General features: G+C 48.2%; 1 protein-coding gene across 1 annotated transcript in view; it reads right to left on the minus strand.

Annotated features, from left to right (window-relative positions):
- Nucleotides 1-12,442: 12,442 nt before the first annotated feature.
- LOC125132230 (cytochrome P450 4X1-like) overlaps nt 12,443-23,990 on the minus strand; it is a 54,714-nt gene continuing 43,166 nt past the window's right edge. Inside the window, exon 13 of the mRNA XM_047789167.1 lies at nt 12,443-16,398. The gene's annotated coding sequence lies outside the window, so the exon portion shown is untranslated. The remainder of the gene's footprint in view (nt 16,399-23,990) is intronic.

Here is a 23,990-nt window from a genome sequence, read left to right on the forward strand (position 1 = left end):
GAAAAGCCAAAGACTGACCTCTTGAACCTTAGGTTCTGGAGGAGACCCAAACGACTAAAAAGGGGATGAATATGGAGTTCCCATTGTGGCTCAGTGGGTGAAGGACCTGACTAGTACCCATGAAGATGCGGGTTCAATCCCTGGCCTCACTCAGCTGGTTAAGGATCTGGCGTTGCCGCAAGCTGGGGCATAGGTCGCAGATGGGTCTCGGGTCCCAGGTGACTGTGGCTGTGGTGTAGGCTTGCAGGGGCAGCTCCAATTCAACCCCGAGCCTAGGACTTTCCATGTGCCCCAGGAGTGGCCATTCATAAACGAGAGAGAGAGAGGAGTTCCCGTCGTGGCACAGTGGTTAACAAATCTGACTAGCATCCATGAGGACACAGGTTCGATCCCTGGCCTCGCTCAGTGGGCTAAGGATCTGGCGTTGCTGTGGGCTGTGGTGTAGGTTTCAGACGTGGCTCAGATCCTGCACTGCTGTGGCTGTGGCATAGGCCGGCAGGTACAGCTCCAATTAGACCCTTAGCCTGGGAATCTCCATATGCTGCAGGTGCGGCCCTAAAAAAAAAATAAAAAGTTTACCTGTTTGAGTAGGGATAAATTATTTCTTTATTTTATGCTATTGTTTATATCATCAATATGAATTTTAAGTGCACTTAAAATTTTTGTTATGTAAACCTCTTTTCATAAAGTTGAAAGAATAAAGAATTGAAAAGAAGGTTGTTGAAAAGATAAAATGAGAGAACATATGTAAAGACATAGCATCAAGACAGGCATAGAGTGATCACTGATTAAGTTGCATTTCCTATGGGAGCCTGAGGCATTCATTGGCTTTATTTTCAGTATTCATGTGTTCCCTAGTCCTTTTCTTTTTGGAAATAGCATATGTTTGGCTGCACTGCCTATTCCGACCTTGTTGGGAAATAAGGAAGAATGTGATTTCCTGCCTGTATAGTAGGAAGAATTGACAATTGCACCCTTTCTCCATTCATGAGGATAAGATGGCACCCCTTACCAGAAGGTTTTCCCCAGAAGCAGGCTTTTTCTCTATATTTCCAATTCCTGAAAGGAGGATTTTTTTTTTTTTTTGTCTTTTTTGTTGTTGTTGTTGTTGTTGCTATTTCTTGGGCCGCTCCGCAGCATATGGAGATTCCCAGGCTAGGGGTTGAATCGGAGCTGTAGCCACCGGCCTACGCCTGAGCCACAGCAACGCGGGATCCGAGCCGCGTCTGCAACCTACACCACAGCTCATGGCAACGCCGGATCGTTAACCCACTGAGCAAGGGCAGGGACCGAACCCGCAACTTCATGGTTCCTAGTCGGATTCGTTAACCACTGCGCCACGACAGGAACTCCCTGAAAGGAGTTTTTTAAGCCTCTGGATGAGCATGTATTTCTATGTTGGGTACAATATGATAACATGATTTGCTATGACAATACTTTGATAAAGAAACTCATTCTAAAATGACTCTGTCAGGAGTTCCTGTTATGGTTCGGTGTAATGAACCTGACTAATATCCATGAGGATCTGAATTCCATCCCTGGCCTTGCTCAGCGGATTAAGGATCCGGTGCTGCTGTGAGCTGTGGTGCAGGGGGCAGACGAGGCTCGGAGTCTAGGTTGCTGTGGCTGTGGCTGCTAAGACAGCAGAGTGGAGAGAAACAGAGGCTGGAGCAGTGAGATGGCAAACAGGTTTATCCACCAACAGAGTGGCCTGGAGCGCTGAGGACGGAGAACTGAGGCTCCCTGCTATTGGGGTAAGGATTTTTTTATAGTTAGGGTTTCGTGTGGTAGGTCATGTAGTCTCAAGGAGAAAGGGGAAGGGGGCTTGGGAAATACGGAAGGAGGATTTAGGTCAGTAAGTGTGAATTGTAACAGTCTTTTTGGCTCTGTTTACATAGAGGCTAACAGCTCCTAAATTGTCTTGGTCCTGGGGCCTTCATCTGTGCCAGAGACTGTTTCCTGTTTGTTTGGTCAGCTGAAATCGGGGCTGGAGACTGGGTGGAGTCTTGATGGTACGGTTGTTTTATCTCCTTCATTTTGTATTCTCCAAGCCCCTCCTCTTGGAGTTTGGATCTGTGTAGATTTCCTGAATGAGGTGACTGTGAGAACTTAAAGCCCAAGTGATTTATACATTGTACGTTGTCTCAGGTAGCCCAGAGAAGCAGCAAAGCTCACTTCACTCTCAGGCAAGATCTTGTGATTTCAGAAGGCTAAACTCTATGGCCTGTAGGCCGGGTCCCGTGGAATCCTGAAGAAGACAGAAGCTTTCAAGCTTTCATGGGGTTTCTACAGGTGCAAAACCCTGACAAAATAACAGTAGAGGTCTTAGGTGGACCCCCATTAGATGCCAGGCACTGGGTGAGGCAATTCCACACACAAGATCCCACTCAAGTCACAAAGGCTTATTACGAGAAAGGAGCTCAAGGGCACGAGGTCACCTAAATAAGTCACCTTTCAGGATAGGACAAAATCTGGACTTCAGCCAGTTATATGAGTGGTCCCACACTTTCCAGTGCACGATAGTGCCATCATTTCTGACACTTGTCACCATGTCCACCTCCTATTCTAAAATTAAAATCAAAGCACAGTGCACATACTCAGACAGAGGCAGATACAGTCTACAGTGATGGCCGATACCTTACTAAGCACTTACTATGTGCCAGTTCGTTCCATCTTTTCGTACTGCTATAGCTTAACGACTTCAGTATCACTATCCTCATTTGACTGGTAAAGACATTGAGATTTAGAGATGAAGCAGTTTGTTTAAGGTTGCAAGGTGGATTAGAAGAAGGACAGGTTCCAGCTCAGGCCTCCATAACTTGGGAGAGAAGGTCCTGAACCAAGGCACGCAGATGAAGTTAATAACAGACGGGCGTGTGCGGGACTGTGCTCTTCATCTGCAGCCTCAGGACAAATAGGAGGGCTCCTTGCCCAAGGCCTGCATCTGGATATCGTAGTACAAGTCTCCTTGACGACCCCGGACTCATCACGAACTGAGCCTTCAGCCACCAGCGCAACAACCGGGCTGACAGGTCAATGACCAAAGGCAAGCACTTGCTAACCAATGACTAACTATGTCACCCACTATCATGCTGTAGTGGGTGACATTTCTCCTCCTGCAGGACCTTTAACTTCTACCCAGAAGCTGTGCGTAGCCTCACCAAACTCACCCACCAACACGTGTACAGTATCACAATGACCCAATTTTCAAATCCAGTCTTTTACTATAACCACTCTGTAAGGTATTTATGAATATCCTTATTTGACCAAAAGTCAAGTCTTTTACTATAACCACTCTGTAAGGTATTTATGAATATCCTTATTTGACCGAAGAGAAGTGGTGACTCAGAAGATGAAGTCAATGGCTCAAGGTCACGTACCTAGAAAGCAGCAAAGCCAGGAGTCAAGACAGTTCTGAATCCAAAATCCATGCCCTTTCCACTAAGTCAGAATGCTCCACATACACATCATTTGCCAGCCTCATCTCTGAGTGTTCAGTAAACACTTGCTGCCTTGAATTGTACTGAATTCTTGGAGGGACCCAAAACATAGTCTTTGGGTCTGATTTGCATTGTGATGGCCAGCTTTATTGTGGGAAAGACAAGCCCTTTAGGTCAAGACTCCTAAGAATGGGGCCCTGGGAAATGCAGATTTGGAAGCTGAGTAGAATTGTCAGGAACTGATGACTTTTACAATAGCATTTTCTGGTTTGAAAATAATATGCATTCAGAAGTTTCCATAGTGGCTCAGCAGGTTACAAACCCAACTAGTATCCATGAGGATGAGGGTTCAATCCCTGGCCTCACTCCGAGGGTTAAAGAATCTGGCTTGGCTGTGAGCTGTGGTGTACTTCGCAGATGCAGCTCAGAACCTGTGTTGCTCTAGCTGTTGTGTAGACCCACAGCTGCAGCTATGATTTGACCCCTAGACTGGGAAGTTTCATATGCTGTGGGTGCAGCCCTAAAAAAAAGCAAAAAAAAGTGCTTTTTGTAAAATTATGTAAAAATTGGATCCACTGAAAACAATAGAGGGAATAAGAATTACCTGCGGTCCCATTTGGTAATAGTGAGTGTATCTATTTCCTTTCAATGCTTTGTCTTTTCAACATGTATATTTCAAATTAATGTAATTCTACATATACAGATATATACATATAATTCACTCCTAATACTGTTTTTCCATTGAATTTTAAGTCACGAGCTTCCCTCTTCTCATTAAGAAATTATTCAGAAACATAACCTCAGTTGCTACATTATATTCCATTTTATTAATTGTCCATAACTTATTTTACCTTTCTCTATTGTTAGCCATGTAGGCTCTTTCCAGTGTTTGACTATGATACAAAATATCTTTGTATATCAATTCCTTGTGCAATTTTTAAACATTTTCTTAGAGTTTATTCTTTTAAATAGAATTACTAAATCCAAAGTTATGAACATACGTGCTACTCCTGACTCAATCTGCTGAACTGATTTCTGTTGATTCATAGATACTCGTACAAAGCCTGGCATTCTGACATAAATCTAGTTGTTTGAAGCTTTGGAAATATAAAGTAAGATATGTATGTGTATATATATATATATCATATCAGTTGAATTAATTTTGAATTTTAAAGCATTAATCTTTTTCCACGCCCATTGCTTTGATGGAAGGAAATGACTTTCCATAACTGACTTGGGAGATAGATCTTCACCGTCTTTTTCAGAGTGGACACAGAAAAGTCTTTCCTTAGAGCAGATGTCCTGGCTGAAGTGACACTGGTCATGTTTCCGGGACGGGAAACCACATCCAGAGGCAGCTCCTGGATCTCTACCGCACGGCAAAGCACGCTGAGCAGCAGCAGCGCCGCCAAGATGAGCTCAGGGAACTCCCTGGGGCTGGGTCTCCTATTGCCTGTCAGGTCTGTGTCCCTGTGTCGGCCTCGTTTTTCTCCTTAGACGTCTGACCACTTCTCTGTTCCGGCATCAAGCGAGATGACAGTGCCCTGAGATGGCATGCACGGATTTAGAAGGATGGGAAGTGTGCTCGAATCCTACACCGCCTCAGAGACAGTCTCTACTTTTTCGGTGGAAAAAGGCTATGAGTCGGGTAGAACTCCTCATACCCTGTTTTATTACTTTCCTCAGTCCTGGCCATGGCACGACGGCAGAAGGTACAGTCTGCCTGGTCTGTTTGTGCCGTGGAGGGCAGGAATGCAGCAGGGCCTTCCTGGGACTCCAGGTTTTACCAGGACAGATGGTCCAAGAGAGCCGTCCAATCGCTTGACATGGAAAAAATACACACCTATCTCATTCCCTGGTCCCCATCCCCCGTTCTTGGTGTTGGCTGTGGATTTGAGCCTTGTACTAAATGACCCAAGCTGCCGCTCCATAATTTTGATTAATCTTGGTTTGGGGGCATCTCCTGGTGCTAATAGAGCCAAACTGGCACATGTTTTAAAAACTTAAAAATGGTAAAACATAGGATACACTCAAAAAGGTACAAGGAACACAATGCACAGCTTAAATTGCAGAACAATCCCCAATACGTTCCCAAACCTGATTTAAAAATATTTGAACCCCAAGAGGTAAGTGCTTTCCTGACTTTTGTGATATTCATTCTTTGTTTTTGTTGATAGTTTATTGTCCAAGCATGCAACCCTACATATTAGAGTTTAGATGTTTCTGTGTTTGAGGTGCATGTGTATAGAATCACACGTTCTTTTTGGTCCTTTGTTCTTTTGCACAAAGGCGTATTTGTGAGGGTTACTCATATATATATATTTTTTGTCTTTTTGCCTCTTTAGGGCTGCACACCTGGCATATGGAGTTTCCCAGGCTAGGGGAAGAATTGGAGCTGTAGCTGCCAACCTATGCCAGAGCCACAGCAACGCATGATCTGAGCCGTGTCTGTGACCTGTACCACAGCTCACAGCAGTGCTGGATCCTTAACCCACTGAGCGAGGCCAGGGATCAAACCCGTGTCCTCATGGATGCTAGTTGGGTTCATTAAGTGCTGAGCCACGACAGGAACTCCTGGGTTACTCCTTTTTGGGGAGTAACTGCTTTTCAGTCATTTATATTGCTCAATGGCATTCCATTCTGTATATACCACAGCTCCTTTATCCATTCTACTGTTGGTGAACATTTAGGCTGTTTCCAGATTTCGAGTTAGGTTGCTGTTACAAATAATGCTGCTGGAGTTCCCACTGTGGCAGAGTGGGTTAAGGATCTGACTGCAGCAGCTTGAGTTGATGCAGAGGTGTGGGTTCAATCCCCAACCTGGTGCAGTGGGTTAAGGATCCAGCATTGCCACAGCTGTAGTGCAGGTCACAGCTATGACTCAGATTTGATCCCTGGCCCAGGAGCTTCCACATGCCACAGGTGTGACCATAAATAGATAAATAAATAAATAAATAAATAGATAAATCCGCCATGAGCGTCTCTGTACACACACCTCAGTACACAAACACACACACCTAGGAGTGGAACTGATGGGGTAGAGAGGATGCATATTTTCACAACTGGTATAGACGGCCAGGTTCCTGGTGGTTCTATATTACGATCTTTCCAGCAATGCAAGAGTTCTCACTGATCCACAAAACTCCCAGTTTATAGCGTCAGACTTTTACATTTTCCCAACCGTGTAGAACTGTATTGGGGTCTTTTGTGGTTGGGTTTTTCACTTCCCTGCTGACTAAGGAGGTTGAGCACTTTTCACATGTGCTTGGCTGGTTGGAGCCCCTCTTTATAAAGTTACTGTTCATTTTTGCCCATTTTCCAATAATATTTTTTTCTCATGGATTTCTAGATGTTCTTTGGTCTGAAATGGATCCATTTGTTGGTAACACGTGCTGCAAATCCTTCTTCCACTGTGTGCGTGGGTTTTCACTTTTTTTTTTTTCCGTCTTTATGCCATTTCTAGGGCCGCTTCTGTGGCAGATGGAGGTTCCCAGGCTAGGGGTGGAATCGCAGCTGTAGCCACTGGCCTATGCCAGAGCCACAGCAACACGGGATCTGAGCCGCCTCTGCAACCTCCACCACAGCTCGCAGCAACGCCAGATCCTTAACCCACTGAGCAAAGCCAGGGATCAAACCCACAACCTCTTGCTTCCTAGTCGGATTCCTTAACCACTGGGCCACGACGGGAACTCCGGTTTTCACTTCTAAATGGCATCTTTTCATCAACAGATGTCCTTCAATTTCATGTACCCAAACTAATCAATAGCTTTCATAGCTAATGCTTTGTGAAGAAATCTCTTCGAGAAGGCTTTCTCTCCCCTGATCTCTTTTTCACTCTTTTTATTGCAGTAAAACATACATCAGCGTGAAATTTACCGTCTTAACTGTTCTCAAGGGCACAGCCGCGGTGTCACCTACATCGCACTGCTGGGCGGTCATTACAAGCATCCACCCCCATGACTCCTTCGCCCTGTAAAACCGAAACGCTATTCCCATGCAACACTAACTCCCTAGTTCTGCCTCTCCTCGGCCCCTGTCAACCAGCATTATACTTTCTGTCTTCATGAGTTTGACTCCTCTAAACACCTCGTGTAAGTGAAAACATACTGTGTTTTTCTTTTCGTGACTGGCTTCTTTACTTAACATGAGGTCCTGGGGGTTCATCCGTGTTGTAGCAACTGTGAGAATTCCCTTCCTTTCAAGACCGAATAATATTCCATTCTGTGTACAGACCACATTCTGCTCATCCGTTCATCCCCCAGTGGACCCTGGGTCGCGCCTGTGTTTTAACTATTGGGAATCATGCTGCAGTGAACATGTGTGTGCACGTATCCCTCCCAGACTCTGCTCTCAACTCTTTTGAGGATTTGCCCCGAAGTGGAACGGCGGGATCACACCGCAAGGCTCTTCTTAATTTGTGGAGGAGCCTCCACCTGCTCCTCGTGATGGCTGTGCCAGTTGGTGTGCCCACCGAGAGTGTGCAAGGGGCGCACTGCTTCACATCCTCACCAGCATCTGCGGTTTTCTGCTTTTCTGATGATGGCCAGCCCACTGCAGTGTTGCTTGCCTTTCCCTGATGATTAACGATGGGGAGCATTTTTCCTTGTGCTTATTGGCCGTTCTTCCGTGGTGAAGTGTCTGTTTAAATGTCTGCTTAAAAATGCCCATTAAATTTTTTTTTTGTCTTTTTAGGGCCACGTCCGTGGCATACGGAGGTTCCCAGGCTAGGGGTCCAATCAGACCACAGCAACGCAGATCTGAGCCGCGTCTGCGACTGACACCACGGCTCATGGCAACGCCGGACCCTTAACCCACTGAGTGAGGCCAGGGATCGAACCCCCCTTGCCACGGATGCTAGTCAGGTTGGTTAACCACTGAGCCACAACGGGAACTCCTAAAAATGCCCATTTTAAAATATGGCTATTAGGGTTTTGGGTTTTGAGATTTAGACCTTGTCTATATATTCTGGATATTAGTGCATTAAAAGAATGTATTACAAATCTATTCTCCTAGCCTGTGGGTTGGCTTTTTGTTCTGTTCATAATGTCTTTTGCTATGCAAAATTTTCTTGAATGTTCGTGAAGTCCAATTTGTCTGTTTCTTCTTTTGTTGCCTGGGTCTTTGTTGTCATACCCAAGAAATCTATTCCAAATCCAATGTTGTGAATCTTTTTTCCTATGATGTCTTCTGAAAGGGTTATTGTTTTGGGTCTCAACTTTATGTCCTCGATCCATTTTCATTTTTTAATATATGGTCCAACAGCATTCTTTCGCACGTGGACAACTGTATAATTTAGGATACTTTGGATTGATTTGGGGAATTATTAGAAATAATTCTGACTTCCTGCTGGATTGTATAGGTTTCCTTTTGGTGTAACCCACAAAAAGTACATCAAAAACTCCAACTGACTTCAAGTGCAAGAGGACATTATTGGCTCATACAAGTAGTAGCAGAGTGACTTTCAAGAACAGTTTGATCTAGGCTCCACCTCAGCGTCTCTGCATTACCTTCGTCTCTGCATAACAGCTTTATCCTCAGCCTTCTTCCCCAGTTAACTGCAAGGAACTCCATCCCCTCATAGTCTCTCATTGCGCCTTCTAGGGAATGGGTAAGTTGATGAAGGGATGTCAGCAACCCTAGATACTTCAGAGGAACTGAATACAGGTAGGCCTGTAGCTGAATTCCCATTCGGAGTATTACAGGGCTCCGTACCCTAGGGAATGCCTGCTCAACATTGAGTGCCATGGGGAGTCTGGAAAGACGGGGTCTGCGGAGACCAAGCTGGTCCCCATGCCTGAGTGGGCCACGGCGAGACGCAGACCTTCCGGCACATCTGCAGCGGGAGACACACGGCTTTAAGTGGGAAGAGGAATCGGGAACATAAGTCATAGCAAAGCCCGGAATTTTAAGCAGCTGGTGTTGGAGTCATTTAAGCCAGCAGCAGATGCACTGGGGGCAGAATTTGACATTAAAAGGCCACGTAGGCAGGACATCCTATTAAACCACAAAGCATTGCTAAGTAACTCCAGAATATTAATTGTGCTCCCTTCTTTATAGATTATTGGATGAAATTCTCCATCTTTGCCCCTGTATTCTAAAACACGTTGATCACAGTTATTTCTATTATTATTGTTTTTGGCCATGACCACGGCCTAAGAAAGTTCCCATGCCGGGGATCGAACCAGCACCAGAGCCATGGCAGTGGCAACCCCAGATCCTGCTGAGCCACAGGGAACTCCTGATCATGGGTATGTCACTGTCTCTGTCTGGCCACCCAATATCTGTGGGACTATGACGATTGTCTGGGTTTTGTTTGTTTCAGCTTTTGCTTTTTTTGCCAAATTAGTCTGTTTCTTGGCCTGCCTGGTGCGTTTCCATTAAGCGTTGTCCATGGTGTCTGGTGAATTGTAGTGGCTCTGGTTGGCGTTGTCTTTGGTTAAAGAGGTTAGATCACCTTCTGGCAGCCGCATGGACCCACTGGCAGAGCCTCAAGAGGCAGCTGAGGGGAAGGGGGATTTGGACACAGCATTCCCTCCCCGTGCTTGCGGGTTTCTTTGCATTCTCATAGCTGTAGGTGTACTGCCCATCTGTCTTGAGCCATGTCTTTGTGCCACAGAGCCCGAAGAAGCTCGAAACGGCCCCCATAAAGGTTTGAGCACCAGGGACATGTAGGGAAAGGGGGGAGAGACACGGAAGAGCCTTTTGTAGGATGGGATCTTCACCTCTCTCTCCAGGACACAAGGCAGCGACTCGCGACCCAGAACTCATGTCTGAAGCTCTCCGAAGACCTTTGCTAGTGACCCTGAACACTGCTATGGAGCGTGCCTTCTGTGTCAGGGCGGCGCCCAGGTGAACGGGTCGGGGGGCTAAGGTACAGGAAGTAAACTCACCTGGTCTTTCACCCACTGGCCTGCTGCTCCACCTCTTCGCTGCCATCCCTCCGAACCCTGCCTGGAAGCAGTGCTTAACAAGGACCAACTTCATCCCCCGTGGCCAGCACCGTCCTGCCCCTCGGTGACCTGCTTTACAAACTCAGCCGTCAGAACTTCCATTTTAATAAACATCGCTTCATGGCCCATGAGCACAATCGTGTGTCCCGCGCTTTGCACACACTGAGGCCTCCATGAAACAACCAGGTGCCTGAGTCACAAACTCTGTTGACGGAGGCTTCTGCTGGGATAGTTGGACAAAACGTAGCCTGTCGGTATCCTCAAGAAAGGAATGGTTGAGGCTGGGCAGGTCCATCCAGGTCTAGAACCCCAACCCCTGACTTCCGGCCAGGGCTCTCTCTGTGAGGGCCCCTCCCCCCTCTCCCCAGGGATCCTACCAATGCCAGTCCACTCAGACCCCCAGCTTTGGCCAACTCCCCTCCAAGGACAGGAAACGGGGCTGCTCTGGCCTGGATCTTCCCAGGGGCTGTGTGAGCTCTGCCCTCTGGTGGCTGCTCAAGATATTACAAGTACCAGGGAGAAAGGCTAAAGGACAGAGCAGGCACTTGGCAAAAAGAAAGTGTCATACTTTGGGAACAGTCTTTTAGAAAGTGGCCCCAAAGCAGTCTGGAATCTTCCCCCATCCCCACCCCCACCCCCACTGTATTCCGTGAGTTGATTAAGTGGGAACGGATTGAACTCTTAAGGAAACCACGAGTGAGCACGTGTCTTACACGAGCCTCAGAAATGCTCACGGGCCTCGATGGAGTCATCCTGCCCCTGGCAGTTTGTCCGGAGGAAGGGCCGTCGCTCCGGGGCTGTGACGAAAGAGGCACAGTGACTGGGGCCATCCAGAGAGAGGCAGTGTCAGAGGGCAGAGAGCCCGGAAGCAGAGCTTCAGTCCCACGCCAGCCAGAGCTGGGCCATCAGGACCTGGGTGGAGGCAAGGAGGCCCAGGAGCAGAGTCATTCAGGAGGACGGTGGGGCTCCAAGGACAAGGAGGCTGTGCCTGTGCTTTCTGGGCAAATGGGAGCCCGCGGAGCTCGGCTGAGCCATCAACGGAGCCCAGGCCCACGCAGTCCAGCCGGCTTGCAGTCTAATTCCAGAATGGCCTTTGAGAGGAGGTTTTTAATACCCTCAGCTGGGGTGGGAGACAGGACAAGGTACAACTGGGCAGCAGCTGGTGAGCGATAGGAATGGGCTGCGGTTGGTGAGCAGGTGGCTGTGCATGGTGGCCCTGGGTCAACAGTCTGCCAGACCTCATGCTAGGGCTTCACACTGGACTGTCACCACAAACATGCAGCTGAGCTGCCCCAACCCCTTTTTCTCAAGAGCTTTCCAAAGTTTCCAAATGTGGTATCTTGGGCCCTGTCACAGAAGCTAAATTATTGAAACATAAAAAGGACATCTTTAATAATTCCTCAACAAACATCACACAGGCGATATGAAGCAAAGTTTCAATGTGAAACCACACAGGGTACCATCACAAAGTGCATACTTTGCTTAAGTGAGTAATATGAGAAAACTACGATAAGAAAAAGACACTGGAAAATAATGGACCGGGAGACAATATCAGCTCAGGTCTCACGCATTAAAGCAAGAAAGCCCTGACAGTGAGCTACCCCTGACAGCGCCCTTGCATGGCGGTGGACTTCAAAATAGCTAAACTGAAAGAATATTCATCATAATCACGAACTAAGGATATCTTTACGTTCCTGTATCATCTGGTGAAGTTTCTCAGCTAAAATTTGGGCCCCAGTTTACTGATCCCCCATGCACCAGGCATCCTACTGGACACTTCACACATACAATAGCTCTCACTAAAACTATTCCAAAGCACCTTATTGTCCCCTTTGTAGATAACAAGCTGTAAGTCTTTTTTTTTTTCTTTTTGGCCACTCCTGCAGCATACAGCAGTCCCCAGGCCAGTAATCAAACCCATGCCACAGCAGTGACCTGAGCCACAGCAGTGACAACCCCAGGTCCTTAACCCACTTACCACCAGGGAACTCCTAGAACCTCTTTTTAAATGCCCACTTATGGAAAAGAAAACTGAGACCCAGAGAGGTCAAGTGATTTTCCCAAGATCATGCAATTTATTTGAGTGGCTGAGCTGGGACTAGCTGACACATACTCATTCACCGAACAAATACTGAGCCTTGTCCTATGCAGGGGCTCTGTTTTCCTTTGTTTCTGCATTTTCTCACAGAACTGGTCTGAAGCCCGGTTATTCATCTGCAAAGTCCCCCTACCTAACTGTACCGGCTCAGCAACGCAGAACGAACCAGCCCCCTTATGTTGGTGCGTCCAGAGGTCCAGGAGAGCAGCCGGGTCCAGCACGTTCCGTCCCCACCAGCCATGCAGAGGCTCGCCCGAGCTTGTCACGTGACCTCGGGCAGAAGCCAACCTTTCCTTGGGCTTCAGCTTTCACAGCACAATATCAGTAAAAGGGGCTAAACCGGGGGTCTGGCTGCTCGCCGCTCAAAGCCAATAAAGAGAGGCGAGCTGGGTGGGAAGGAACATTTGCTTTATCCCCAAGGTCGGCAAACGGGGGAGGCTGGACTTGTGTCCACAGGCGCCCTCACCCCCCTGACCATCGGGGGGCAAGAGCTTTTAAAGGAGAGCTTCAGGGGCATAAACAGACGCAGGGGACCACAAGCAGTCAGCGTGTTGGTCGCGCCGCGGCCTGAGCAGCCCCCTTGACGGAGCGCCGCGCATCTTCCTTCCAGGGTCAGCCTGGTCCCGTTTCTCTGAGTCGGAATCGTGGCAGCTGATGTCCTGGCTACAGTCTGGTGGGCATGTGGTTCCCTTCTTCCACCTGGTGGGGCCCCGCGATCGACAGACAGCGCGGAGGATGTGGTTCCGAGCATCACCTGCAGCCCGTGAGGAGAAACTAAAGGTCCCTGACTCTGCGTAAGGGCTGAACCATCATTATTTGGTATTGTTTGGTCGTGACTGTTTTCCTTGGGTTCTGCATCTTCTCACCTCTCCGATTACACTTATTCTTTGGCTAAAGTTCTCTGCAGACCAAAGGCTGGCTGAGGACATAGGGGTGGGGGGTGAGGGGCCTTGCTCCAGTTCAAGGTGGCTAGGATTTTGCAGTGTGCTCCTGCATCCAGCTGAGTCCATCCTTTCAGCATAACAATAGCCATGGAAAAACAGAAGCTAACAGTTATTGTGCACTAACTGTATACTTGGCCCTATTCTGTGTGTTTTGTGCAGAGAAAAACACGTTTCTTTGCATCTTCACGACACCTCCTATTAGACAGACACCATGTACTGCCCCCAGTCTAGGGAGGAGGAAACTGGAGCTCAGGTGACTCGATTGATCCAAAGTCACATGACATTAGCGTCAGAGCGGGGCTGTGTGCAGGCTGCCTGGCCCAGACCTGGCCTTTCACCCTCCCAGTGGGCAGCCAACTAGAAGACACAATCTCTGGCTCAATTACTACCTGCTCAACGGAGCTTCAGGTCTTTCCTGTGCACCCAGCTGCCCCCAGTCTGCTCCCTGTAACGTGCCACGAGCTCCAAGACGCCACGTGTCCAAATGCATCCTCACCCCACATGCTCCTGATTGTCCTCGGGCACCCACCTGCCATTCTCCGTGCTGTGCGCCAGCCTGAATGGTGCCCGTATGCGAATCAGAAAAAGGCGCCCCTCCCCGCAGGCAGATGCAGTCTCACCAGGTTACAGGTAGAGCCGAGGCCTGCACAACCCAACTGGGGGTCCTCCGTGGCTCTACCGTCTTCCAGGCTGCTCAGGCCCAGAGTGGGACTTGGCCTTGTCCTCCCTCCACCCTTCTCTCTCATCAAACTCCCTCTGCTCTGCTTCTCCAGGGGGCCAGGGTCTCGAGGGAGCAGGGCACCACAAAAGTTTTACTCCTTTACTCTAAATCTTTTTTTTTTTCCTTTTTTGGGCACACCCCCAGCATATGGAAGTCCAGATGGGGGCATAGAATTTGAACTGGAGCTGCAAGTTACACCACACAAATGACACAAGGAGGGGGCGCTGGAGGCCATGCTGCCCTTGAAGCCCACGGTGCAACGTGCTGGCACAACCCATGGGGTCCCTGGGGCCAGGCCCTGGAAAAGCCTCTGGTCCCAGCGCTTAAGGGGGAAGAGTCCCCTAAAGGTGTGAAGTTCAAAGGCTCTGCTGAATCTGCCCTTCCCATTGCAGCCACCAGGTGGCAGCCGAGGCTACAGGCAGAAGAAGAGCAGCCCCTCCCCAACCCACTGAAGACCAGATGGAGCATCAGGGTTCCCTGACCCCGGGACCTTCAGGGGAAAGGGCTTGTGCGAGCAGGTGCAGGTGTGTGTCTGAGGGGTATGGACAGACATACAGCTGGACAGATGACTGGGTTTAGCCCCTTCCTCTGGGTCTCTTCCCACCCCGCAGGTTTCCCTTCCCTGGGCTCAGCCCTGACCTGGGTGCTGGTGGTCAGAGAGGAAAGTCAGCCCAGGCCTGCCCTTGAGGAGCGCCCAGACCTGGGGCCGGACACAGACCAGTGAACAGACCACACAGGGTGGTGAGTGCAGAGACGGCTGGGGTAGCACAGAGGAAACCCTTAACCCAGGGGTTGGGGACACACTTCCCAGAAATGGCTTCTGGGCTGAGCCTAGAGAACTTCCGGCGAGTCTCAGACACATACATCGTGTCTGCATCTCCCCAGCAGCCTCGCAGGGAAGGCATGACAGGACCAATTCTCCTGGCAAGTGCGCGGAGCATCTGCAAGGCCAAGTGGTCCCACACGCAGTGGGAAGAAGAGCTGGCGTTTGAACCAGAGCCTGCACGAATCTTAAGCCCGAGCTCCTGGCCACTGTATGTACTGCTGGGAACTTAACACTGGGAGGAGGGCCAAGCTGGGGGGGCCAGGCCCTGGGCCAGATCTAGAGGGGAGGCAGATGCCTCCCATCCACGCCCCAGTGCAAGTCCCGCTGCTCCAGGCATCTGACTCACCTGTGGGCTCGGTCCAAGGGGATCAGGTAGGAGAACAGAGGGTCACAGCTCTCTGCACCCCCCCAACCCCGCTCCTCTACCCTGGGCCGGAGGAGGAGATGCCAGCAGCAGTCCCATCTGATGGCTCCCAAGCACAATGAGCAGTAGTATTTCTGCTCGTGTCACTCTGAGCGGGAGGCAAGTCACCTTGAAAACCATCCCAACGCCCTGCGTCTCTGTCTTACTAACAGGTGACACTCAAGCTAGATCTCCGCAGCCTTTTTGCAAAACCAACTCCAGGCCGGAGGTTCCCCTTCGAGTCTAACTGAAGTAAGCTGTGCTGCCATCACCTTCGACTCTGCAGTTCCTCGGTACAGCTTTTCGTGCGCGAGTTAAATGCTGACCCCATGGTGTGGAGGCTGAGCCTTTCCTTCTATGGCGAAGTGTTTCCTTCTGGCGTAAAGGGTGGCTGGGAGATAAAGCGTTGCCCTTTCCGTGGGCATCACCTTTCTCTGCCCCTCTGACAAGCTTTCCGTGGGATCAGGGCCTGACGGATAGTGTTCAGTATAATATCATCATAAATAAAACCCTTGTGACAAAAACCAACAACATGTATTTAACAAAATGAAATTAGTTGAGGGAAACCTTGTTTCTTCCTTCAATATTAGCTTTGTATTGAAAGCAGCTTTGCTGAGATGGAGATATTCTGTCCAAAGGAGCATGGCGGAGGGCAGCAGTGCCAGCGACGTCCACGAGATCTGGGTTGGCACCTCGTTCCCGCAGATCACGTGCACATTCCTCTTCCTGGCGCTGGATGGCTGTGAGGAGTAGGCTAAGAAACAGACGGCAGAGGCTAAGAATTCAAAGTCAACCGTCCGCACATTTCACCAGTTCCTTAGATCTCAATGAGATCAACTCATTTTTAGTCTAAGTCGTGAAATCAAATCCATCTCCTGGTGACATGGTTGGCTACTAGGCAGCTTTATCCGTGCTGTCCTGTTCTCATCGTCACAGAGGTTAAACTGGCATTTCCTCTCTACTAGGAGACGTACCAGCTGGATGGCCACTGGCCCAGGCCAAACAGGAGAGCAGTCCTACAAAAGCAAGAGGACTGTTTAGGAAATTGCAGCGTACAATTTCAAAGCATGCAATGACTTGCAATGATTTGTAACAACATTTAAGCATTCGGTCATGTGCTGTTCCTATCCCTTTAGGGCAAATACTCAGTTTTCTTCTGGAGAAAGAACACTTCTTAGCGCTTATTACTCAGCACATTAGGGAAAGAACAATCTCTTTGAAGAGAAAGACCGTGACCTTGAGATTCAGCTCAGCTTGGGTTTGAATTCTCCTCTGCCCCTTCTCAGCTGCCCCTCAGCCTTTCTTTGGCTCCATTTCCTCATCAACAAAATGTGGATAAAGCTGTAGTCATCACACAGGACACCACAGCGACGCTTCAGCGAGAAGCTGTGCGACGTGTCTCGAGCAGATCCTTGCCCAGGTCACAGCTCAGTGATTGTTAGAGAATATTAGTGTCATTATTACGATTATTTGGCAAAGACTGTTTCAATTAAGTGAAACATTATACCTTCTTTGCAGACGTGGATTTAAGGACGAGAAAGAACTCCCAATGTCTTAGAATTATAATTGGCACCACTATTTTTATCGTTTCTCATTTTCCCCGTTAGGCTCATTATCCTGCGTCTTTTGTGTCAGGTTCGTATTTTTGTAAATTGAAGTATAGTTAGCATATAATATTATATATGTTACAGGCGTATAATGATACAATAGAGTGATTCATAGTTTTTGATAAAGCTTGTACTCCATCTATAATTGTTATAAAATATTAGTTATATTCCTTATGTTGTACAACATATTCTTGTAGCTTATTTTATTTTATTTTATTTTATTTTTGGCTTTTTTAGGGCTGCACCTGCAGCATATGGAGGTTCCCAGGCTTGGGGTTGAATCGCAGCTGTAGCCGCTGGCCTACACCACAGCCATGGCAACAGCAATATCAGATCCAAGCCACATCTTTGACCTGCACCACAGCTCATGGCAACACCAGATCCTTACTGAGTGAGGCCGGGTTCGAATCTGCATCCTCATGGATGCTAGTCAGATTTGTTTCCACTGAGCCATGACGGGAACTCCCCCTTTGGCTTATTTTAAAGATAACTCTTAGTCCCGAACCCATATATTGCCCCCTCCTCTTCCCTCTCCCTATTGGTAACCACTTAGTTTGTTCTCTAGATCTGTGAGTTGCCAGCATTTTTTTTTTTTTTTTTTGGCTGCACTTGTAGCAGGTGGAACTTCCCGGGCCTAGGGATCAAACCCACACCACAGCAGCAACCCAAGCCACTGCAGTGATGGTGCCAGATCCTTAACCTACTGTGCCACAAGAGAATGCCCAAAATTTCTTATTGGTACATAAAATAGCAGGGAATTATAAACCCAAGGTGCCTTGTGGATTAAACGAAATAATGGTCTATAGAGCAGGTCTCCTGCAGTTTTAGTCGCATGGTCGGCATTTAAATAAATTTTAGTTCTTAAAATCATCATGGGCAGTATTGTAAATCAACTATACTTCGATTTTCAAAAAATAATAAAATAGGAGTTCCCGTCATGGCTCAGTGGTTAACAAATCTAAGAACCATGAAGGCTGTGGGTTCGATCCCTGGCCTCGCTCAGTGGGTTAAGGATCCGGTGTTGCTGTGAGCTAGTGGCGTAGGTCGCAGACGTGGCACAGATCCCACGTTGCTGTGGCTGTGGTGTAGGCCAGCGGCTACAGCTCTGATTCGACCCCTAGCCTGGGAACCTCCATATGCCGCAGGTGCGGCCCTAAAAAAAGACAAAAGACAAAATAAATAAATAAATAAATAAATAAAACAAAAGCATTATGGGGAAAGAGAATTAAAATAACAAAACAAAAAAAGATTTTTCTTTAAAGTATTATTAATTAATTTATTATGTCTTTTTAGGGCTGCACCCATGGCATATGGAAGTGTTATAAGTATTCAAAAGGGCAGCTTTTACAATTTCCTACCTTCAAAAAAGCTATTGTTTGAAAGAAGGGAGGAAAAGCATCAACTGAGATTAAATCAGTACTTCAATTTTAAATTTCTCATCTTGCTCATAGGAGGCAATATGAAGCTTGTAATGATGAAGGTGTTCTAAGAAATAGATGAAGGGGCCTGAGTGGAATATGTCTGCTGTATAATAGGTATTCACGTCATATTTGATTAATAAATGGATTGAAATAATGAATAAATATATTCGAAGAGTTCAGTATTTCAAGGAAAACTTGTATGAAGTGAAGCAATATTTTTGCCACAGTAAAAAGAATCTATATGTGCTATTTTTACTTTTTATTTCATAAGGACACAACTAAAACCTTATAAACTTTTGCAACAGTGATGATCATCCTTTATACTACTTTTCGTTCTCAAAAGAATGCAAAGGAAAATGACTAATCTGCAATCATTTACATATCATATGTAATAAAGCTACATATGATCAAAAATGTATGTATATACTTAGATATATACCTTTAAATATACAAATAAAAAGATTCCCTTTGCTTCTTTTTTTTGTTGTTGTTGGGGGGGGCATGCCCACAGCTTGTGGAAGTTCCTGGGCCAGGAATCAAACTCAGATCCTTAACCTGCGACGCCACAAGGGAACTTCTTGCCTTTACTTCTGAAGAGACTAAGAGTTGACAGAAGATACCCATTCTCCAAAAAGTTAAAAAAAAACCTCAAAAAGTGAGAAATTATTTTCATCTGTTCAAGATTCATATTCCTGCTCTTTCCCAGGATTATCAAATAATAACAAACATTTACTGGAATTTTTGTACATGCTGATTGTAGAAATCACAGTTTTTTTAAAAAGGAAAAGAAAACTTCATTTGTATAATACAAATGCTCAGAAAGAAATCTCATCCTGTTTTCATACATATTTTTGGCTAAGACCATAGTCTTCTTGTGTTTATATGCAATAAAATTGATTTTTTTTCTCAATGATTTACCAAAGTACATCTCTGTATGTCAGCATACATTTTTTTAACTTTAATTTTTATTTTTTGCTTTTTAGGGCCAAATTTGTGGCATATAGATATTCCCAGGCTAGGAGTCCAATCAGAGCTACAGCTGCCGGCCTACGCCGCAGCCACAGCAATGCCAGATCCAAGGCATGTCTGTGACCTACACCGCAGCTCAATGGCAACGCCAGATCGTCAACCCATTGAGCGAGGGATCGAACCCACAACCTCATGGTTCCTAGTCAGATTTTTTTCTGCTGCACCACAATGGGAATTCCTGGACAATGTTCTATAGGCATGTGAGACCTGGAACTTGCATGAGACGGGCAGAACGGAAAGATGGACGGGGCCAGGGTAATACCCCTGAGCCGAGGCATTGGCCAAGCCTGGAGGGGACTTCTTGGCAATGTGTTAGTGCAAGAAGTTCATTTTCCTTACTGGGAAAGACAGTTGAATGCAGGTGTGCTGTTACTCGGCGCCGAAGGCATACGTCATCTGTTTGGGTGGAAGGTAACGAGAGCGTCAATGGACGTGATCATTTCTCTTGCGCAGAATCACCGGGACGATCCAGGCTGGTGGGGCAGGTCTGCTTCATGACATCTGTCAAGAGCCCGGCCTCCCTCCAGTCTTAATCTGCCATTCCCGAAAACGTTATTCGCATCTCCGCGTCCAGGGCCGAGGTGCAGCCCTTGGGAAGGGAAGAGGAAATCCAGGACAGGCAACGTGCTTTAAGCAAGTCAGGAGCGGCAGACATCAACCTCGCCCAGGTTCCGCTGGTCCAAACCGAGTCACACAGCCGCCCTCAGAGCAAGAGCCTCTGTGACATGCAGCCTCGCTTGGGGACAGGCTCAGGGCTTCTTGTTGTAGGCCTCCTGTCTCTGCTCCACCACCGAGGACCGGGTAATGAGAGAGGAGAACGTGTCTTCCGGGTCATAGGCCCTGGACCACGGGCCTCACGTGAAGGCCTGATGAAGAGCAACGTGCATCACGAGGAGGTTCTGGGCATCAAGGGATGGGACTTGGGTGGTTATCCTGCGGAGGGGTGAGTGTGGTCTGTGTCTGGGAAGAGCGTAAACCCAGGTATTCGGTGGCCGAAGGGACCCTTTAGTGCAGAGAGTGGCAGGGTCCATGCTCCTTCCTCCACAGCGCAGCGTTGTTGCTGTCCAGCCAGGGGCTCTATGTCCAGCTCTGCTCTCAGGCCCAGGACTCTGTTCTTTGCAACACGGCATGTGCAGAAGTGACGTGTACCACGTCTGAGATGAGGAGGTGAAAGCAGGCATGCTTGCTCCACACCCTGTCCCTCCGTCTGTTGGATGGAGCCAGAGAATTCCGAATCCTTAGGGGCCTAGCACGAGCCACGGATGAAAGGAGCCTGGGTCCTGACTCTCTCACACAGAAGCCTGCCAGCCCTCCAGGAACACCTGTATTGAACTGTGATGAGACTGAGAAATAAGCTTCCTGTACGTGTTGTGGTTACGCCACTGTGCTTTGGAGTTTTGGTACTTTCTACAGCAGACATAAACTTAATGGATTGATTTCTTCATCCGCTTTTTTTTTTCCTTTTTCTTTCTTTCTCTCTCGCCTCTCTCTTATTTTTATTTAATTTTTATTTTTTCTCTTTTTGCCTTTTCTAGGGCCGCTCCCACGGCATATGGAGGTTCCCAGGCCAGGGGTCTAATCAGAGCTGTAGTCGCCAGCCTTCGCCAACAATGCGGGATCCGAGCTGCGTCTGCCTATGCCACAGCTCACGGCAACGCCGGATCCTTAACCCACTGAGCAAGGCCAGGGACCGAACCTGCAACCTCATGGTTCCTAGTCAGATTTGTTAACCACTGTGCCACGACGGGAACTCCTCTCTCTCTCTCGTTTATGAATGGCCACTCCTGGGGCACATGGAAAGTCCTAGGCTCGGGGTTGAATTGGAGCTGCCCCTGCAAGCCTACACCACAGCCACAGTCACCTGGGACCCGAGACCCATCTGCGACCTATGCCCCAGCTTGCGGCAATGCCAGATCCTTAACCAGCTGAGTGAGGCCAGGGATTGAACCCGCATCTTCATGGGTACTAGTCAGGTCCTTCACCCACTAAGCCACAATGGGAACTCCATGTTCATCCCCTTTTTAGTCGTTTGGGTCTCCTCTAGAACCTAAGGTTCAAGAGGTCAGTCTTTGGCTTTTCATTGCTGTGTCCCAGTGCCTAGAACACAGTGGGTGGGTGTCCCATAAATGTTTATGAGTGTAGAAGGAGGGCAGACTGAGTGCTGCCCCTAGCAGGAGGTATGAGCTGTGCCAAGGCTGAGGCCGATGCCAAGGGCCTGTGGGTCAGAGGCACGATGCCCGCTTCTCGGAGCAGAAGTAACGCGTCCATGCCTCGGCGGTCAGTGTGAGGGCTGGGGAGGAAGGTGAGCTTGTGGTCATGGTGAACTTGTCGACTCATCCATCCATGAATTCATTCATCCATTAAACAGGCATGTGTTGAGCTCCTGAGCTGCCGCAGGCACTCTGCTAGGCCAGGGGTGTACAGGGTTACGGGGTCAATCTGTGGCTACAGTCGGGGCCAACCTAAAGGTCCATTTGTTCGGCAGCTGTGGCTCTGTATGCCCCAAACAAGTGTCACTGGCTCCAAGTGGGGAAGAGAGAGGAAGCACAAGTGGTTCCCTCCAGCCTGTTTCCAGCCCAGGAGGTGCATCTCAGGGCAGTCTCTAGGGATGGAGGCCTTAGGGGGCTGGTGGCCAGCACAGTCATTCTCAGAACCATGGGTGGGCGTGGGGGAAGGAGTAAGAGAAAAGCCAGCGTCCTTATTCGATGTTTTGGAGAGGATTGCCAGGGAAGCTCGACTGCTCCCTTCAGGGAGAGACGTGCAGCTTTTCTTCTCTTTGGACTTGCTGAGGCCTTCATTGTCACAAGCCCTCTCGAGATTGGAGGGAGAGCTAGGGACACTTGGCTGCAGCCTTTGCAGGTGTTCTCAAGGAGACTCTGGTTCCTGGCGTGCTCAATTAAAATGCAACCTGGTTTCATCAAATGTGCCAGTATTTGGGCCAGGTCCGTGGAACGCCTTGAAGATGCTTGCCCTCCCTGCCCACTCCAGACGAGGGACTGGATATGAACACACTGACCTGTGTGGCCTGCTGGAGGCTGGCTCCTGATTCCTAAACTCTGAATGCCGTGACACGCTCCATGGTCAGCACTCTTCCTGATACTGTCTCCATTTTAAAAAGACCTGACCCAGCCCATACACAATAGGCTGTGGCCGAGATGACCCCGTGTCCCTTCAACATCCTTTCTCTGCGCCAACAGAAGTCGTTTTCGCTGAGGACACGGCTGCCAGGGAACGACCACATTGCTCAGTCTCCCTTTCATCAGGTTTGGGACTAGGGGTTGGGCAGAGCTGGGATGCATACACCTTGCAGCTAATGTCTCCAAGGGGAAAGGCGCTCGCCTTCCCAGGCCCTTCTCTCTGCTCCCGCTGGCTCAAAGGCAGACGCAGTGGCGGAAGCTGGCAGCTCTCTTAGATCCCTAACTGAAAGCCCTGTGCAGACGGTGGAGGAAGACAGAAGGAGCCTGGATACTTGGATGATCTTGCAGAGCAAAGCACGCTGCTAGCTCTGGACCACCTGCCACCTCGAGACTTTCACGGGAGAGAGAAAGAAATTTGCATCTTGTTGAGGTTCTTCTACTAGGGGCTCTTCTGGCGATGGAGGCTTCTTGAGGTCATCAGTGCGTGCTTTTCAGGTACTGTCTGTCCAGACTGTCAAGATCAGTTTGCTCGTCCTGGGCAGGGACCCTGTTCTTTTCAGGGCTATTTAACTTGGCCAGCGATTCGCCATGACGTTGCTGTTGTCAGGCACAGGAGGAATAGTGGGGGTAGCTTCTCTTACCATCATTCAGGTTTCAGTTTGCATCTCACCTCCTTAAAGATTTTCTTGACAGCCTCATCTAGAGTAAGTTCCCCTTGATTACCGTCTAGCTCAGCCCACTCCCTTCCTTCCCGGCACTCAGGGAATCCGTCATTGTCTGTCTGGTATCCAACTTCCACTTTAGGACAGAAGCTGCACGAAGACAGGGGCCATGCCGACCACTGAGTCTCTAATGTGTATCAAAATATTTGACACGCAGGAGGCACTTCAACACCACATAAGTGGCGAAGCTTGAGATCATTAAGAGGTTTCTGTTAGGCTTCGCAAGAGGTGTTAGCACCGGGAAAGTGTACAGGATATCTTTTACTATTATTATTATTATTATTATTTCAGTGGCCACACGTGTGACACATGGCTGACCTCACTGCACCTGTGGCAATGCTGGGTCCTTAACCCCCTGTGCCACAGCAGGAACTCCTAGAATATCTTGATGATGTTTCAAAGGGAGGCTTTCTTATCCAAGACTCAAACCCAAAGACCATGAAGAACAGTTATATAGCTTACTTCACGAAGTTTAGACATCCCACATGGTGACAGACACTGTACACACAGTTTTAAAAAGTGAAAGCACGGGCTGCAAATTACAAAGAAATGTTATTATCAAGGATTATTTTCCACAATACATGTGAAAACCCATATGGATAAAAAAGAAAAAGACAAATGGCTTCAGAGGAAAATAAATATAAATGGAATACACATCACAGAGAGCAAAACAAAGATAAACATACGTGGCC

This window comes from Phacochoerus africanus, chromosome 8, assembly GCF_016906955.1.
Source record: "Phacochoerus africanus isolate WHEZ1 chromosome 8, ROS_Pafr_v1, whole genome shotgun sequence".
Taxonomy (NCBI): Eukaryota; Metazoa; Chordata; class Mammalia; order Artiodactyla; family Suidae; genus Phacochoerus; species Phacochoerus africanus.